At 43.2% G+C, this 19980-nt stretch overlaps 1 long non-coding RNA gene across 1 annotated transcript; it reads right to left on the minus strand.

Annotated features, from left to right (window-relative positions):
- Positions 1–1418: 1418 nt before the first annotated feature.
- LOC118493093 lies at positions 1419–4988 on the minus strand. The gene is made up of 2 exons (XR_004895043.1): positions 4954–4988; positions 1419–1498 (listed from the first exon to the last, which is right to left on the minus strand). It is a non-coding gene; the product is annotated as an uncharacterized LOC118493093 (long non-coding RNA).
- Between the last annotated feature and the right edge of the window lie 14992 nt (positions 4989–19980).

The raw sequence follows: 19980 nt of genomic DNA on the forward strand, positions 1-19980 counted from the left end.
TTCATGTGGGATCAGGTCTGCAGACAACATGATGCAGGATGCAGGGCCGCAGCCAAGGTTGGTAGAAACACAGAGTGAGTACCACCCACTCCATAACATATATAATAAACTAGCATTTAGAGCTTAGATCGGCCCAAAAAAATCAAGCCCGAACCTGCCCGAGCCCGAGCACGTTGCGTCCGAGCCCGGCCCGGCCCGACACATTAACTGTAATTATGAGCCCGAGCCCGATTTAAACCTGACAATTTTTTAATACGTGGGCCGTTATAACTGACGTTCTCAACTACAATTCAGAGTTGTTTGAACTGCAGAAATCTGTTTAGAATAATACAACAAGGACGAAGCCTGTAAACTGCTGTTAGTTTAGAATGGAACGGATCGCATCTGGTAAGGATGCCCCCCCCCCCCCTCCCTAGGGAGGTGTTCCAGGCACGTCCAGCTGGGAGGAGGCCTCGGGGAAGACCCAGGACTAGGTGGAGGGATTATATCTCCAACCTGGCCTGGGAACGCCTCGGGATCCCCCAGTCGGAGCTGGTTAATGTGGCTCGGGAAAGGGAAGTTTGGGGTCCCCTGCTGGAGCTGCTACCCCCGCGACCCGTTACCGGATAAGCGGAAGAAGATGGATGGATGGATGGATGGAACGGATCGCAAATGGATCCGAATGAAGAAACTTAAAAAAAAAAAAGAAACAATGATGAACAACACATTGTTGTCACTGCCCACGACCTCGGCCCGGCCCGAGGATGTGGCGGAAAATAACGGCCCGAGAATCTAAACTCTACCAGCATTTAAATAAGTCAAGTTGAGATTTTGTCTCCTGTGATTTAGAGTATATCTAGTCACACTCTAAAACTAGTCAGACAGCAGGCAAAGAAGCTGAAATAAAAAGCTGAAAAAAATGAAAGACGCTAAAAACAAAAAAAAAACTGAGAAAAGGCTAAAATAAAAAGTTGAAAGTTATTAATAAATTATAGAAATAATCAATTTTCTGCCACTTTAACGGATGGTTGTTTAAGAATGCAAACTTAAAAGTGAAACACATGTTTAACACCTACAACCAGGGCTGTAGTCGAGTCCAAGGAAAGTCCAAGACCAAATTAAAGACTAAAAGAATCCTCTTCACGACCTCTTACCTACCTTTTGATCATTTTTGTGATGCGAGAGACATCTTCTATTTTAAGATGATCATTTTGCACCCAACTACAGTATCAAATTAGGCCACGTTGTTTACTTTAAAGGGATACTTCACCGATTTAGCATTGAGCTTTGTATCAGTAGAAACACGGTAGTATTTTCGAATGACCGTGCTTCCCTCCCTCATGTCCCCCTGAGACGAGAGATCTCTGTATTGTGGGTCTGGAAAAAATCTTCCGATGACGGAAAACGATGATTTTTGCGCCATCGGAAGATTTTTTTGCCCAGAGGCAATCGACTACAGCCAGTAGTAGGAGCTACTTCCGCATGTTTTCAACTCGCCCACAGGGGGTTGGACTGTTGTCTTTACACGAAGCTTGCCGAAGCAAAACGAGTGTCAGCCATCTTGATACTTCGCTAAACTTTCTCAGCAGAAAACTTTTACAACAATTATGTGCATTCACTACCGCACTACCGCATGTGTACCACCGGGATACACTGGTACAGATCGGAGAATATGCAGGACACTTTATTACAAGACTCGACACACTACGCGAGCATCGCCCGCTATACGGAGACCAGCGCCTCAGCCTGCCGTGTCGCCCGATGCCGCTAGCCGGGCAACGGGAGCTAGGTGGAAAGCTAACGGTAGCCGGCCACCTGTTCCATCAATCCAGCTTACAAGTGTCCGCTCATTAGACAACAAACTGGACTACATCCAACTTCAACGTTAAGGAGCAGCACAACTCATTTCACACACGTGAAGAAGGTTCGGGAGACTTATGACTTACACAGAAGCATTTAATGAACACTCAGTTGAGGAGACAATAAGGCAGGCAGTACAGTACAACCACGATGTGTTATTGTGCAGTGCCGTCCCAACTCTCTGGAGTTCCTGTCCTCCTGAAGGTGTGTTTTAACCAAGGGGGTTAGCTTCTCCTCACAACGCGTAGATCCTATGCCGCCATTTTGATGCTACCAAGCCATCACTATGCCGCCATTTTGATGCTACCAAGCCATCACCTCCCGTTAGCATCCCATTGACTGCCATTCATTTTGACGTCACTTTGACAGAGAATAACTTTACATCTGAAGAGTTTAAAGACTCTATTTGTCCGTTGTTTATTTCTAAAGAAACACGACAATGTATAAAAGGCTCCATTACCTTGTACCTCACGTTATGGCTCCGTAGCAGACGTTTTTATAAAAATAGGCTAACGATTGGGTCATAACCACGAGACTTACTGTCTCATAGTAGAGGAATTACCGTATAGTACAGGAGAAGCTCTCAGGCAGTTTGGACTTCCATTAGCTGTTTAAGTTTAATTACTAATGTTAACTATCATTTTAGTGATCAATAATTAGCCTGTGTCTATGTTATCTCCTTACATATACCTACGCTCTCCGTCTCTGCTAGATTGGGAATGATTGAGATTTCTCTTGGCACAGCTACCAGAAGACTTCCAACTTTCAGACAGGTTGCTCACGTCACATCTACGTCTTCAAGCTCAGTTGGAGGCTGCTCAGTAACGCTCAGCCATCACCGGGAAAGATCTTCTAATATCCTTCACTGGTCTCCGTCCAGAGACACGGGATCTGTTGGTCCATTATATATATATATATATATGTCAGTGGTTTTAACTCATGCTGGAGGCTTTACGTTTAGCTGAAGCTTTAGGGTCAACAAAGATATTGCAGGCACCGTAAACAAAGCCTAGTTCAGCCCGTCTCTCTCTCTCTGGGAAGTATGCTAAAGTGTGGCTGTCCCTCCGACCTCCAAAAGGAGACAGATAACATTAACATTCCCTTATCATACAGCCGCCTAGATTCCCTGAATCTGTAGAGACAAACGTAATTATATATGAAGAGGTTTGGTTATTAGAGACGAATATTCTAGTTCCCTGACCTGTAATCTATGAACGACCTGATGTTGTCTAAGCTTTCCCTTTAGTGTCATCATACCCAGAGCTTGAAGTGGGAAAAAAAAAGGTCCCGGTACTCTCTTGCATTGGCAAATCATTCTGACATTTGAGATTTCTACAGTGAAAAACTAAACTTGGAGATATTGCTGGTACAACAAAAATGTATTGTTATTTATTAACAACATAAATGTATGTATTTATTAAAACAAGTCGTATGTGTGTGTGTGTGTGTGTGTGTGTGTGTGTGTGCGTGTGTATGTGTGTGTGTACGCGTGTGTGTGTGTGTGTGTGTGTGTGTGTGTGTGTATGTGTGCGTGTGTGTGTACGTGTGTGTGTGTGTGTGCGTGCGTGTGTGTGTGCGTGCGTGTGTGTGTCATTCTCTTGACAGCTGTTGTAAGATGGTGCTGCGGCTCCTTTAAGAGAGCTCCGTGCATGTGTGTGTGTGTGTGTGTGTGTGTGTGTGTGTGTGGGAAGGGGGCAGAGGAGAAATAGAGAGAGGAAGCAGACGTGTAGATGCGACCGGAGCAGAGTTGGTGGAATAAGTTTAAATGTTGTACACAGTGTGTGCGGTGTCCGAAACAAACTCGACACACATTTTTTTAGTTTCTAAGTTTTCAGCAGTGATAAATCTGTTACGGTGACGGTCAGGCTGCAGGCATCAGACAGCTTTTCCGAACTAGCGTCCGTGGCTACGCGAACTTCTGATAGGGTGGGCTTGCCTTTACGTGATTTGTCAAGATCCGAGGTTCTCTGTCAGTGGTAGAGTACCGGCTACATGCCAGAAGTAGCGGTACGCAATAAAAAGTGCAGGTACGCTTAAGAGTATAATGTAGAAGTGCTGGTACTGCGGTGTTTCCGGAAATTCCCCAACACTTTTTATTCTGGTGTAACAAGAACATTCTGGACTACCAAATCACAGCAACCCACTAAACAAACTGACATGTTCCCATCGTGATCCCTTCATCTCCATAGCTGAACGTTGCTGTTTTCTCACGCGAGTTTCTGTGTGTGAAAGTCGCCGGACGGCACCGTTTTCTGAACATAGCCATACTGAGAAATACAGAGAGAGTTTTGTGGAGCTGATATTCTCTGTCTCCCAGCGCGGGATAGCGACGCAAAAATCCCCCTTTAGCATCTCTTTGGAACGCACCAGGCAGAGCAGCAGCTCGACCGCGGCGCTGTAAGATGACGTAGTATTAAGAGCGACAACGGCAGAGAGTACTACGAAAGACCGAAAATCCACGTAGGGTGGTTCGTTGGGGGGGGGTGGATGGGTCAAACAACACAGGACTTTCACCCAGGAGACCGGGGTTCTTGTCCCGCGTGTCACTGAAACGTACATGTTGTAACCCCACCCACCATCTTTTCCTAAACCTAACTAACTGTCCCATTCTTGTGCCGCGTGTCAGTTAAATGTACGACCCAAACCAGACGCCAAGAGTCCCTACCAAGCGTTTCTAAATATGACGCTAAAGGAGACTTTTTGCGTCAATAGCAAACGCCAAAGGCACCTGACCAAGCTTTTTGGACGACATGGGAAGAGACTGTGTTAGAACATTTGGCGAGTCCAATGGCCAAGTCCGAGACAAGTCCGAGCGCTGCTTATTACCACTGGTGAGGCAAAGAGATCTAAACGGAGATCTTTGAGATTGTAACTTTAAGTACACATTTGAAATACGTGTACTTCCTTTAAGTCTTTTCTTTTAATGTCACTTTCTACTCCATGCCATTTCAGAGGGATATACGGTGGAAAGATGGTTTTCATTTCCTCTAAGAAGAGGGCCCCATGCAGACATCTGTTTCCATTTCTCTCAATCAATCCTCTTCACTTCGACACTAGCTAATAAACAAAGGAAAGTTGGTTTCTCATTTCCTGTTCTGTGTCACCCGAATCAACGATCTGGCTGCAGCTAATCTGTATGAAAACAAATCAAAAACAAATAAAAAAAAACAGATGTGCCTCACTGTAAGTCATGTATCTGATGAAAAATCTATTTTTAAGTGATACATGAGCGTCGATGGTGTGTTCACCTTTCAGTCCCTGCAGGGGGTGTGTGTGTTATCATGAAACCCCTCTGTGAGAGAAATGCCACTTGTTATCTTCCTCAAACGTAAAGCACCCGTTCACTCGTTTCAATCAGCCTCACAAATGAGACATGAAGTGCGTCAGAAGCTCAACGGCAGCCAAATAACACCACAGAGGGCTGCAGCGCTGTGTCGCTTATGACTTACTCAGAGCAATTTGCTGCGATAATGACTTTCAAAATCTCCGAGATGGACTGAAGAGTGAGAGAGAGAGAGAGAGAGAGAGAGAGAGAGAGAGAGAGAGAGAGAGAGAGAGGAGGAGGAGGAGGAGGAGGAGGAGGAAGGACACTGGGTGAGAGAGAGGCTATGGTGGAAGAAGTATTCACATCCATATATTGTTGGCTAGTTTCTTTTAGAATAAAACCTCAGATTTTATAAATTTATAAACACAGAAATCTTAATGTGTAAAGTAACTAGTAACTAAAGCTGTAACAGATGAATGTAGTGGAGTAAAAAGTCCAATATTTCTCTCTGAAATGTAACGGAGTAGAAGTAGAAAGTGGCATGAAAAGAAAAGATTTGGGACGTGACTTTGTGATTTTGTTCGGGAACAGAACATCAATCAGTGTGTGATTCTTGAGCCAAACACATGTTGTTACAGATGAGCGGTGCACTTCAACACACAATCCAATCTTTAGATGATAATTGCTTTCACACTGCAGCTGTTACTCCTTTCTATTCTCCACCACCGCCTACTTTTTCTCACGTTTATCGGTGTGCAGCTGTCTGTAGGGCTGCAACTACCACAAACGCAAAAGCCACAACACAAACGCAAAAGCTACAACACAAACGCAAAAGCTACAACACAAACGCAAAAGCCACAACACAAACGCAAAAGCTACAACACAAACGCAAAAGCTACAACACAAAAGCTACAACACAAATGCAAAAGCTACAACACAAACACAAAAGCTACAACACAAATGCAAAAGCTACAACACAAACACAAAAGCTACAACACAAATGCAAAAGCTACAACACAAAAGCTACAACACAAATGCAAAAGCTACAACACAAACGCAAAAGCTACAACACAAATGCAAAAGCTACAACACAAAAGCTACAACACAAACACAAAAGCTACAACACAAACGCAAAAGCTACAACACAAACGCAAAAGCTACAACACAAACGCAAAAGCCACAACACAAACGCAAAAGCTACAACACAAATGCAAAAGCTACAACACAAACGCAAAAGCTACAACACAAATGCAAAAGCTACAACACAAACGCAAAAGCTACAACACAAACGCAAAAGCTACAACACAAATGCAAAAGCTACAACACAAACGCAAAAGCTACAACACAAAAGCTACAACACAAACGCAAAAGCTACAACACAAATGCAAAAGCTACAACACAAACACAAAAGCTACAACACAAACACAAAAGCTACAACACAAACGCAAAATCTACAACACAAACGCAAAAGCTACAACACGCAAAAAAACGCAAAAGCTACAACACAAATGCAAAAGCTACAACACAAACACAAAAGCTACTACACAAATGCAAAAGCTACAACACAAACACAAAAAAACGTAAAAGCTACAACACAAAAGCTACAACACAAACGCAAAAGCTACAACACAAACGCAAAAGCTACAACACAAAAGCTACAACACAAACGCAAAAGCTACAACACAAACACAAATGCTACAACACAAAAGCTACAACACAAACACAAAAGCTACAACACAAATGCAAAAGTCACAACACAAACACAAAAGCTACAACACAAAAGCTACAACACAAACGCAAAAGCTACAACACAAATGCAAACTGCTAGCTTTTTCGGTCTGTTGTAGTTTTACATTTCTGTTGAACTGTCACGGCGACGTACTTTTGTGTGTCTTCAAACGCAGAATGATTGCAGATCATTGGCGGTCTGGCACTGTGGAGCACGTAGCCCTGATCAAGAACCATTAAAGACCTGCTGCTCTGTGTGAGGGAGCCCACTGTTTCTCTGGCACTCTGCTCATGAATTTGAAAAAAGTTGAAGCTAGTGCTGATTGCACAGCGGGAAAGACTTTGAGATCAATCCGCCTCTGGCTTGATTGTGCAAAAATACAACTGTTCTGAATGTGTTTGTGGGTGAAAGCAGTGTTGATGTAAGTTCAGTTTGGACTGGATATATGTCTGTAATGGAGGTGTGGTAAGCATCGTTGATTTTTTGATCCCGTCCAGAAAATGTATGATTTTTACCCCGGTGTGTGGACCCACATGTGGCCTGAGGCTCTCTAAAAACGCTGTCTCACTCCTGTTTTGATTAATTATTCATGGAGTCAGGTGGCTGCAGGGCAGAATGGCATTTTTGGGAAAAAGTAAACAACATCAGAAAAGCAACAGATGAGACACGTTGTACACCTGCTGATGAGTTCACGGAGACGCTGTTGTGCAGCCAGTCAGCAGGAGTCTACAATTTAACTTTTATTGTCAGACAAACCCAGTGTTTTTTCTCTTTCACTTCATCACCTCATTTTCTCTTTCACACATGCACTGCAGCCCTGGACTTCTCTAACATTCCCCCGGAGGAGCTGCATGTGAGAAGGCAAATCAGATGGAGCAGACTTTAAAAGGTCTTTACCCTGCCAGCTCCTCAGTACAAAGTCTGTGTAATGTCCGATTCAGCCCAAAGTGTGAACAGAGCAGCTACATTTTTCCGTAGAATTCACAGCGAGCGAGTGGGCGTGTTGGGAATTTTTTTTACGAGGCGAAATTCAGGAACTTCTGTCTGTAAGGGCCGACGTAGAAATCCTCAGACAGATTGAAGGAACGGCGAGACATTTGGTTGTTTATGAGGAAATTAGGAACCTGCTCTGTGACCGCGGTGTAATCCGCGTCATGTCCTTCCTCCTGCACGCTCTACCCAGGCGCGACACCTGGCCTAACTGACTAGGTTTAGGAAAAGATGGTGGCATGGGGTACTTTCCATAAAATCATCTCTCAATGCAAATCAAACCAGCTATTAGGCTAACTGAAATAAAACCATGCCAATCTCTAGGTATGGTGAAGGGTATGTGATGATGTGGGGGTATGGTGAAGGGTATGTGATGATGTGGGGGTATGGTGAAGGGTATGTGATGATGTGGGGGTATGGTGAAGGGTATGTGATGATGTGGGGGTATGGTGAAGGGTATGTGATGATGTGGGGGTATGGTGAAGGGTATGTGATGATGTGGGTCTATTTTAATTCCAAAGGCCAAGGGAACTTTATCAGGATGCATAGTATCCTGGATCCATGAAATAACTGGCCGTAAAAAATATTAATCTGCCTGCCTCTATGGTAATTTAACATAAGGGTGTACTCACTTATGCTCCCTGTATTTTAAGGAAGAACATTTATTTATTTACGATACATTATTCATTCACAAAGAAAATTGGTGTCCTTAAAGGTTGGATTTTTCCTCATTTTTTTTAATTAAGGCATTAAGTTCAATTTCCAAAAGATGATTTTTTGTTCCTCTTTTTAGTCAAATTTAGCATGGGTGTACTCATTTATGCTGTGCACTGTATGTTGCATGTTACATTTCCACTGTTTAGAAACGAAAGTCCGCTCCATTTTTCCTTTTCAGTTTTCGTTGTTGCTTCTTGTCCTCCTCCTTCTCCGGGAAAACACGACCGTGTTGCATTGTGAGATTCGGGAGTAAAATGTAGGGTTACATTGTATGTACACTCAGATTAGCTGTGCATTGTGGGTATTTTATAGTGGACTATATAGCGAACGAAATTAACCGCGGAGAATTCAAAACACGACTACAAAATAGCGAACACACTATATAGCGCACTATTTCTGTGATAGGGAACGGTTTCAAACACAGCTTCCCTCAGTCTGTCCACAACTTCCCCGTTCTAAATTTCAAGCTCCGTTACGCAGGTAAGCCACACCCACTTCATCCTGGCGACCAATAGGAAAACGATGGTGCCGTGACATATGCTGCGTTCCAGGCAACCAGTAAGTCGTGTTTTCACAATCTTCTACCGTGAAAGTGAAAGTGGAACGGCAGTCAAACCCGTAACTTACTCCTCGTGAACTCATACCAGATCGTTGTACTCCCAGTTACAGTTTTTGACGTCACACACGGTGAGAAATATAAATAGACATAAATAGGCAACGTAAAGTAATTCCGCACATTGCAATCAAAACAATTCACATATGATTGTGTACTACTACAGGTTATGTTTATTAAATGAGGCCCAAAATATGTCGCAGACTAGAAATCGCTAGTATCAGCTAGCACTAGCTAGCACTAGCTAACGTCAACGTTAGGTAGCCGCTAGCTAACTTTGTCGTGACTTTGCCTGGAATGCTACCAAGTCGTAAGTCGTGACCTGAATTCGTAATTTACGGGCTAAAAATGGTGTCTGGAACGCAGCAATAAACCAAACGGAGGACTTCCAGGAAGTTGTTGTTGTTGTGAGCTACATGTAAGAAACAGAAGCTCCGGACAATGTCGGCACCAGATTTGTCGGACATTTTCCGGAGTTAATGAGATGTCAAACACATGAATGAACCACACTCAATCCCACTGTTATGGCGCTTTTCCATTACATGGTACCTGCTCGACTCCCCTCGACTCAGTCCCTGGTACCTGCTAACAGGTACTTTTTTTAGTACCTCCTCAGTCGAGGTTCCCAGCGAGCTGAGGCGAGCCGAAAAGGTGACGTGAAAGCAACAGACGGGGGTGTCCTGAACAAACCCGCTATTTTTAAACAGTTTAGCCAGCTGTTTTTTTTTTTTTTTGCTGCTTCCAGCTCCTTAGAAACTAAATGTGTCTTCTGGCATCAACACACACCTTCCACGTTCTGTGTGTGTGTCGTGTTAGGTCACGGCAGTTTACTACGGCGCCGCTTGTTTCAGTTCTGCGGAGGCTCCAGCAGAGCTTTCACCGTAGCCTACGTACACACACACATGCTGGCTCCACGCACACACCAGCTGACAAATGTATACATCAGGCCACATATTACATAGGCTACGGTGAAAGCTCTGCGTGGAGCCTCCACAGAACTGTAAAACAAGCTCAAGTGGCCTGATGTTTATACTTGTGCGCTGGTGTGTGCGTCGAGCCGGCAAGACGACCAGCCACGCTGAGGCGGTACTAAAATATGCAATGGAAAACGGACGCACAGTGTGCCGAGTCGAGTCAAGGCGAGTAGAGTCGAGTCGAGGCGAGTCGAGCAGGTACCATGTAATGGAAAAACGCCATTAGTTTGGAGCGGTATAACGTCTCCTGACAGCCTGCCATCACACACACAAACATTTTATAACAAACATTCCTGCCTAGAGCGGCCAAGAGACAAGATTTAACACTTATGTAAATTAAATTTAAGGCATTTTCATGTGACTTTTCGAGCCCTGCAGATTGAGGCATTTTTCAACATTTGAAAACATTTTCCCTCCTGCACTTGAGAAAGTTTTACAAATGATATCCTCATGAAGAAGATGAAGAGTTGTTCCTCAGACTGCGGTTTTGGCACGACAACAACCCTCTACAGCGCGACATCACGGAGGATTGGATCTTTTTATCTCCCCTGAGCAACCAGCAGTGCTACTGTACGCACATCAGAGACCACCTGCGACCGCCTGAAATAGGATGAAAAAGCATCTCCAGTGTGATCGAGAGAGTATCTCATCAAGTCACACACAGTCCTGGAAGTGAAAGCTTTCACACGTCATGTTTTCTGTGCTTTTGGTCTCATCTCGTCTCAGACGAAACTGAAGCAACAAACAGCATGTGAAAGGCTGAGAGGACTGGTTTGTTAGCCAGCTAACCTCCCATCAAAGACCTGCAGCGAGCCGGGGGGAAGGAAAGAAAGATCTGAAGAAGCTCGCTGGCAGCTTCGTCCTCCTCAGAGATACCTGTTTGACTCTCTGCCCTCTGGAAAATGGCCTGAACGCTTCAGCAAGGCACCATCTGCCTCTGCAAAGGTCCTGTCCTGACGTCACACACACACACACACGATGAACCCTGATAGCCGTCGCACTGACAATGACATTTACTTAGTTTAACATTTTAGGAAATACACTTTTATCTTTCTTTCCTTCTGAGACTAGCAGCGTACTTATACAGCAGCAGTCAGTGTGTTACACACAGCAAAACAAACGTGGAATTCTTACGAATTACAGTTCTTCACTTTTCTTAGCTTGTTTGAACGAATGGTTCATGAAAATGCAAAATGCAATAGACATAAACCTACAACAAGTGAAAATAACAGTAGAAATAAAATCAAAGGATTTCAGCAGAACTTGTTTAGAAGCAGGGTGCGAACTACGGGGGAGCTCGGCTCCCCTTAATAAGACATGGGCTCCCCTGAAAACGTGATTTGTGAAATTCTTTTGGGGAGGTCTCTAAAAATATTAACACTGTGTCAATTTTTTTTTTAAGATTTTTTTTTTGGGGCATATTTAGGCCTTTATTTTCACAGGACAGATGAAGACATGAAAGGGGAGAGAGAGGGGGAATGACATGCAGCAAAGGGCTGCAGGTCGGAGTCGAACCCACGGCCGCTGCGTCGAGGAGTAAACCTCTACATATGTGCTAGGGGTGGGCGATATTGGGAATTTTGGTATCGATCCGATACCAAGTAAATACAGGGCTAGTATCGCCGATACCAATACCAATTCTTTTTACTTGTAACGTCACAATCATTGAATAATTTTGTGATTTTGCCTCCAGAGACAGAGAGAGAGAGAGACAGAGAGAGACAGAGAGAGACAGAGAGAGAGAGAGAGAGAGAGAGAGAGAGAGAGAGAGAGAGAGAGAGAGACAGAGAGAGAGAGAGAGACAGAGAGAGAGAGAGAGAGAGAGAGAGAGAGAGAGAGAGAGAGAGAGACAGAGAGAGAGAGAGAGACAGAGAGACAGAGAGAGAGAGAGAGAGAGAGACAGAGAGAGAGAGAGAGAGACAGAGAGAGAGAGAGAGAGAGAGAGAGAGACAGAGAGAGAGACAGAGAGAGAGACAGAGAGACAGAGAGAGAGAGAGAGAGAGAGAGAGAGAGAGAGAGAGAGAGAGAGAGAGAGAGAGAGAGAGAGAGAGAGAGAGACAGAGAGACAGAGAGAGAGAGAGAGAGAGAGAGAGAGAGAGAGGTGCGCTGTTTGCACACTGCTCACAGACTTGGAGAGACGCTGTGCTCGCATGAACTCGGAGAGAAACTGCAACAGAAGTATCGATCTCATCACAACAGTATCGATCCGATACCAATACTCATCTTGGTATCGATACTATCGATATTTAGATCGATACGCCCAGCCCTAATAGGTGCGCCGGCTCTACCAACCGAGCCAACCCGGCCACAACAGTGTGTCATTTTGAAGTGCATTTTCGGTTTTGTGTAATGTGTAACTAAAAAGAAAGGGTTTTGAACAACTCAGCTTTAGGAGCTTTCCATCTTTCCTCTCCTCCCTGTTATGTTGCATTAGGAAATCGATTGTTTTTGACTGATAAAATGTCTGCGGCCGGAAACAACAAGAGCTACGGTGAGTTGTTCAAAACCTTTCTTTTTTAGTAAACTCTGAACACAACCAATGTTGTCAATGCTTCCGTTAAGGTGTAGAGCCCCTGGTGATACTTGGAGCAAAGTCTCATGTTGTGTCGAGCCTTCTTAGTGGTTTAAAAATAGATATTTTGAGGCTAGCATCAAAGTGTCCCTAGCTCTCCCATTCAAAAGGCCATTTGACCGAAAAACGAGAATACGGTAAATCTTAAAAGTGGTGATTCTGTCCTAAATATGCTTTTAAATGAAAGTTTGACTCGGGTACATTCACAAAAAGACCCTAGGTTGCATTTTGGCGAGAGTTACGCTTTAAGGATGGAGGGTTGGGGTGCATCGCTTAGGCCTAATTGAACGGAGGCATTATGGTATTCTTCAGTAGCCTGAGTAACTTTAACCGTTGTTCATGTGAAATCTCAAAGACAGCCTGATCCTGTCGATAAAGTATAATAGGGTAAATCCTGTATCCTTGTAGCTGTTATGTATCTTTGTAAGTCATTACCCCTCCCTGGTGAAAAAAAGAGAAAGAGAGAGAAAAAGAATAAAGTGGGCTCCCCCAAAGGCCACAGTATAGTTCGAACACTGTTTAGAAGTCCGCAGTCGTGGAGTATTCAAGCTTTAACATATTTTAGTAGTAACTGTTGTTGTCTCAGTCTCTTTTTACTGTTGTTTTAGTCTCTCCGTGTATTAAATGTATTCTCAAAGCTGTGATGTGGCTGTGAGCTCTTTCTCTAACACACTGAAGCCTTCGGAGCATTCAATTCCTATTAATGGAGTTAATGAAAGTAATCATGCAATATGGCTGCTAATGAATTATCCAGCTCGCTGTAATTATGTGCTGTAATCCGCCACCCACTCCACTCACCTCACCTCTGCCTTAATTATGTGGAGCTGGCTGCCAAAACCAGCATGTGCATGCTAATGTTTTCATTAAACAACGGACAGACGTGCTGCATTTTCCAGAGTTAATTGTGAAACCTGTGTGTGATTAATATCACAGAAAGATATGATCAGGGGGTGGAGCGAGGGAGGGGGGTTGGCTTTTAAGGCTCCAGCCCTGAATGTTTTCTCAAAAGCTCAGAATCTTTTAGGGTTTTAAAATAACTTTGGTTATATGTTGTGGCTAAAACGGATATAGCTAAGGTTGAAAGTTACACGCAATTATGCAAAGTTACCTAAAAGTAGTAGTAGGGTTAGGTGTGGGCTGTTCAAGAGAAGGTTTCCAGGTCCAGCTGAACTCCTTTCTGCACCATTTCACCTCTCGCTCAGTGACAACTGTCTGTGTGTCTCTGTGTGTCATAAAACAGGGTTTTACAGTCATTACCACTTCAGGGAAAGAGTCGTACATTTACAGACATAACTAAAGAAGATTATACTCAGATATACATTTCAAACATCTGGCATTGACTAACAAAAAAAACCTGTTAGTTGAAAGCGCAGTTCATGCACCGTCCCATTTTAGTCTTTTGCTTGTGAGCTGTAAATTACAGAAACGTGTCCAGGAGCAGTTGGATCAGAGAGCAAAGACACTGCACATCAAAAAGTTTTGGTTTTGAGGTAACAAAGTATATAGCCCAGTCTCATGGCAGTTCGTGAAATGGTCACCTTAGATGGTTAATAATGCACGCACACTTTGAACGGTTAACAGACTTTACTTAACGTCTGCAGCAGCCCAGGTACACAGGTAGAAAACACGCAGGTAGCAGCACATGTCAACAGGGCGGGGTACCCCTCTTCACGTCCCTGGGGGAACCTGGGTTAATTAATAAAGGTTCCTTGGTGCCGTACCCTTAAACACAGTGACACAGTTTCAGTCTGTAACAGTCACGTTATTGAATCTATTGATTCGTGTACTGAAGTACAAATGAAGTTCGTGTACTGGAGTACAAATTTTAAAGTAATGTATTTCAATGGGGAGCATGTTTCGTGATCACAGAGCGATTACGGTAGCGAGTGGTATTGATAAGGCGAAAATCCGCGCAGGGAGGTTGGTGGATGGGTCAAACAACACAGGACTTTCACCCAGGAGACTGGGGATCGCGTCCCGCGTGTTGCAGTTCCTTTCCGTTCATTTCCCCGTTGTGGCATTTCATTTCCCCGTTGTTGCGTCCACCAGAGCAGCCCAGTGTCATGGCAATTCGTGAAATGGCCACGTTCGAAAATCGTGACCTGTACACGAAATAAACAACAAAATTGTGACCTGTACACAAATCAATAAATCAAAATAACGTGACCATTTCACGAACTGGTGTGAAGCAGGATGGGTGGGTCAAACACAGGCCTTTCACCCAGGAGACCGGAGTTCATTTCCCATGTGTCACGTTTCCCAAACCCAACTGTCCCGTTCTTCTTTACCTAAACCCAACTGTCCCGTTCTTCTTTTCCTAAACCCAACTGTCCCGTTCTTCTTTTCTTAAACCCAACTGTCCCGTTCTTCTTTTCCTAAACCCAACTGTCCCGTTCTTCTTTTCCTAAACCCAACCGTCCCGTTCTTCTTTTCCTAAACCCAACCGTCCCGTTCTTCTTTTCCCAAACCCAACTGTCCCGTTCTTCTTTACCTAAACCCAACTGTCCCGTTCTTCTTTTCCTAAACCCAACTGTCCCGTTCTTCTTTACCTAAACCCAACTGTCCCGTTCTTCTTTTCCTAAACCCAACTGTCCCGTTCTTCTTTTACCTAAACCCAACTGTCCCGTTCTTCTTTTCCTAAACCCAACTGTCCCGTTCTTCTTTTCCTAAACCCAACTGTCCCGTTGTTGTCCTGCGTGTCACAGAAACTTACCTTTTATAAGCCCACCCACCATCTTTTCCTAAACCTAACTGTGTAAAGGAGAAGAAAGGAGAAAGGAGACTTTTTGATAACAGCGCCAAAGGCACCTGACCAAGCGTCCGTATTTAATGCAATGGGAGTGAGAATGTTTTGGTCGGCCCATGAAGATTGTGATTGTTTTTTCCCTTATAGGAGAATGATGCAGCCAGACTTTTCTCAGCACTATGTTGACAGAGCTGTGTTCGGCATAATGCCTTTTTTACTTGAATGGCAGAACATTTTAAACAGTCCCTGTGGGCTCAGTGCATGACAGATAAACCACAAATTAAAATAAGCGACGTCTACATTAAAGCACTTTATCTTGACAACAACAGAAACACATCACAGTAATGGCCTTTTAGATTATGGGGGTTGAGTGACAGCAGCACAAATGAATGTCTGTGAAGTCTCAGTCTGTGTCGAGGGACCTTCGGTCTATGCCAGAGGGGAGCCGCTCTGACTCCAGGTGGAGGTCTGAGATTATATTTTGAACCCATGTGCCAACTGACTGTTTAAAGATGGCCCAAGGAGAAGGATGCTCTTTTAACTATTATGATGCAAGTTTGAATGCAAAAGTCTGATCAGCAAACCAAGTTGCTAACCTTAACCCATGTTTCATAAGGCACTTAAATTACATAATCAAAAACAAGCCTGAAACTTTAAAAATCAGAGTTAGATGAGAAATCTTTTCAGGCAGTTTTGTATAAAACTGAATTTCATCCAACCCGTTCTCACTCCCAACTCGTAAAATACGGACGCTTGGGCAGTGGCTCTCAACGTCAGATACGACGCAAAAAGCACCCTTCAGCGTAGGCTTTCCATAATGGAACACATCTCTGTGGAGGAAGGTCTGGCAAAGCAAGACTAGTTCAGGATCAATGTGTTGATTGGTGGACAAATGGATGGACAGACATCTCCTTTCAAATCCATTTTACAGAAAACTTTCCACAGCTGGCACAAAATATTACATGAGACAAAGCTACAGTACGTTTTACAACTTTGCAGCCAAAACATTAGGACAGTTATACCTGTTTTTGTTCTGTTTATTCCCCTCCGATGCACCATCAGTGGAAGGACACCGTTAATGTTGGTGGTGACATGGCAGTGACCTCCTGCGTAGCTCATCATTACACGCTACGTGCACACCATTTTAGAGTGGGTATTCATTAGAAATGGCATCTGTTTGGCAGCGCAGGCTCAACAAAATTTGCATGACATTCTTCTCCAACTGGCGCCAATTATCCTGCAACACAACCGGTTATGGAGATTGATTCCCATCTGTTCATGAGTTGGTGTTTTCTATTCATGTGTTCAAGCTTTTAACTTTTGAGTCAAGTCATGTTTCCCTTTCTTTGTTTAAATAAATCCTGATGATTTTCACGATGAATGAAATGCAAACTACAGGTGGTGCAAAGGAATCCTGTAGACTTTCACTGTAGTGTTAATTTTGTCACCTATTTTTAATATAGTCTTAGTCTTATGTCTTGTGCCAAATGTCCTTGTTAGTTTTAGTCATATTTAGTCATTCACATATCTTTTTTTGTTAGTCAAGTTTTAGTCGACTAAAAGTCTCGTCATTTTAGTCGTTTTAGTCAAAAGAAAACTCAACATAACTAACTATTGTTGATTTACAGCGTAGATGCCTAAAATCAACATTAGCTTATGTGACGTTAATTTAAGTTAACTTACCTGAATGTGTAGTTGGTTAGCCTTTAGATGTTGCTTAAGGTTGGTGGTGTTTTTCCCCTTTATTTCTTGTCCGCAGTGCTTCCCGTCAGTTACAGTGACACATTCTGACTTTTTGTCAATATCATTATACGTAAAATGTGAACAAATATCGAGCCTCTTCCTTCTACCTAGCATGTCGTCGGTCTGGCAGAAATCTCTGGTGTTCGCTACGGTTTATGGGTGTTGTGTTCTTGCTCCATGTAGTTTCGTGTTGCAGCCACAGGCTGGCAGCAACTCATTTGGAATATTTTGAAGGCGTAACAGCTGAATATTCCATCTCATGATGAAAAAGTAGAGACGATTGTAGACGAAAATGAAGAGAGTTTTAAACTTAGTTTTTATTTTATGCAAAATATTTTAGTCTCGTCTTTTTTCGTCAACAATAATGCATGTTGATTTAGTCTTCGTCAGCGTTTTTGGACATTGGTGCAGTCTCGTCATCGTCTCCTCTTAGTCGTGGAAAAAAAGGTCGTTGACGAACATATTTAGTCTCGTCTCGTCTGACGAACACTATTTCACTGTGAGTTGAACAAACTGAACAAACTAAACTGAACTGTTTCAAGAGTTCCCACATTATCTGGATGGATCCAAACTCACAGCTGTAGTTATTATGAGTTACTTTTCAAATTAAAGCTGTGGTAGCCAATTTGTTTTTGGTGTTGTTGGGCAGAAATTCCATAATAACCTTTTAGCATATTGTAATTTAAGTGGTCTGAGATGAACCGCCGAAGGTTAAAAACACATCTCTTCCGACTGCACCTCGGATAAAAAATGTCTCTTTGTAGTTTGGCTTATGTGAAGCTAATGTATTTGCACTTACTACTTGTTGTCTGGAGTTTGTACCTTCAGGGTTGAAAGCATTTAATTGGAAGTTGCTTTGAATAAAAGCGTCAGCTAAATGTAATGTAAAAATTAGACATCTGCAACTCTTATTTTTTATTTTGTTGGTACCTGTTTTTTGAGATTTGCTCTGCCAGTCCGTCTGGCCAAGAGCCCATTCAAGCCCATTTCCAATTTTTCCAAATCGAGGCACCAATCACAACCGTTGAGGCGGGCTTTACACAATGACGACAGCGCAGCGACGGCAAGCAGCTTTTTGTTTACATTCAACATGACGGCCACCGAAGTGCAGCAACCCGCTGTCGCTGCTACGTCACCTGGATCGTTGGTCTGATTGGTTGAAGGTCTGTCCAATTGCGCCGAGAGGCATTTGAGTGGCGTCCGTTGGTGACGCCCCTTTTGGGCTATGAATTAACCTTTCCCAGACCCACTCTCAGTTACAACTGAGAATGGTCTGGTGTCAACCAGGCTAACCCGTTGTATATGTTATCACAATATTACACGAGGGTTTAGTTCAGTTCAGTTTAGTTTAGTTTAGTTTATTAGGATCCCCTGCAGCTATCCTTCCTGGTGTCTGACACAAAATATATTATTATCCGCCATATTATTGTCACAACATTATCCATCATGTTATCACTTCAGTGATGCTTATGAACTGTACTGTGCAAGCATTACAGTCCTAGCTGCATCACTGTCATTCCAAAAAAATGACGTTAAATCACACCCTCTCAAGTAATATTGCCTAAATAAACCAGTGGTTCCCAAATATTTTGGTTTGTGACCTTTTGCAATAAAGTTGTGTGTAGTTGGGTTAATGGACATTTGTCTCCTGCAATATTTGAAATCATCAGATCCTTCCAACGAGCCAAATGTTATTCCATATGTCTCTTATTGTGAACAAATCCCATTTTACATTAAAAAACCAACACATTCTCACTCCCATCGTGTCAAAAAGCGACGCTTGATCAGATGCCTTTGGTGTTTGTTATTGACGCAAAAAGTCGAGACTTTTGGGCTCACTTTTTGACGCTCTGGCTCGGGACGTACGTTTAACTGACATCCAGCACAAGAACAGGACAGTTAGGTTTAGAAAAAGATGGTGGGTGGGGTTACAAATGTACGTTTCAGTGACACGCGGGACAAAAACGGGACACAAACCTCTGTCTCCTGGGTGAAAGTCTTGTGTTTGACCCATCCACCACCCCAATCTGCCTCCTTACGCGGATTTTATGTCTTTCATACTACTCTCTACCGTTGTCGCTCTTAATACTACGTCATCTCACATTGTCGATCTGCTGCTCTGCCCGGTGCGTTCCATACAGACGCTAAAGGGGGATTTTTGCGTCGGTATCTGATGCTGAGAGCCACTGACCAAGCGTCAGTTTTTTCCCGAGTTGGGAGTGAGAACATTTATAAAATACTATTCATGGTTGAAGATTAAAAGAGTGGTTCCTAAACACTTTTGACTTGTGATCTCTTACGATAAAGTTTTGTGTAGTTGTGGCCCCTTGTCATGTTTTAGAAAACGTATAACCGTAGCCAGTTAGCTCAGTTGGTGGAGCAGGCACACGTGTATAAATGTTTATTCCTCGACGCAGAAGGTCCAGGATTCATGCCCGACCTCTGACGGTTTCCTGTATGTCTTCCCCCTTTCATGTCTGAGCGGTCCTATCATTAAAGGCGGAAATGCCCATAAAAATAATCTTTAAACATTTTTTTTAAAATGAGTGTATAATCTCAGTCATATATGAAACATGAAATTTGTCTCCCCCAAATTTTTATCATTTTGTTGTTTCACCTAATATTTAATTTCAATTCAATCCAGAAAATCACAAGTCAAGTTCCAAGTTAAATCCCAAATGAGGACCAACACGTTTGAAAATAAAGTCCAACAAATCCCAACTGAAGACGCACTAAAGGTTTCGACCATCAATCAGCCAAATGTCATTCTATATGTTTAGTATTGTCGACAA

Source organism: Sander lucioperca, chromosome 14, assembly GCF_008315115.2.
Source record: "Sander lucioperca isolate FBNREF2018 chromosome 14, SLUC_FBN_1.2, whole genome shotgun sequence".
Classification (NCBI taxonomy): Eukaryota; Metazoa; Chordata; class Actinopteri; order Perciformes; family Percidae; genus Sander; species Sander lucioperca.